This window comes from Penaeus monodon, chromosome 24 (genome assembly GCF_015228065.2).
Source record: "Penaeus monodon isolate SGIC_2016 chromosome 24, NSTDA_Pmon_1, whole genome shotgun sequence".
NCBI lineage: Eukaryota > Metazoa > Arthropoda > Malacostraca > Decapoda > Penaeidae > Penaeus > Penaeus monodon.
The window spans coordinates 19,953,563-19,953,863 of NC_051409.1; positions in this window are offsets into that span (position 1 = coordinate 19,953,563).

Below are 301 nucleotides of genomic sequence, written 5' to 3' on the forward strand. Positions count from 1 at the left end.
CAAGAAAAGGCATACCTCGCCTGTGTTTCCTTGATCTGTAACAGTCCTATTCCAAAAGACTAATCGCAACTGCAAATTACAGACAAGACATTCCATACAAGTCTCCAACCAAAATTGACGGTATACTCGCTCTTGAACTGTGGAACTGGATTCGTTAATGTTTGGCACAACATAAATTTTCGGACCATACTTTCTGACTTCACTAAAATGTAGAAAAACGATGCAATTACTCAAAGGTTCTGCAAGCATCAATAGACACGTGCATCAGCGTATTTGCACTTAAACTTTTGTTTAGTCAAGG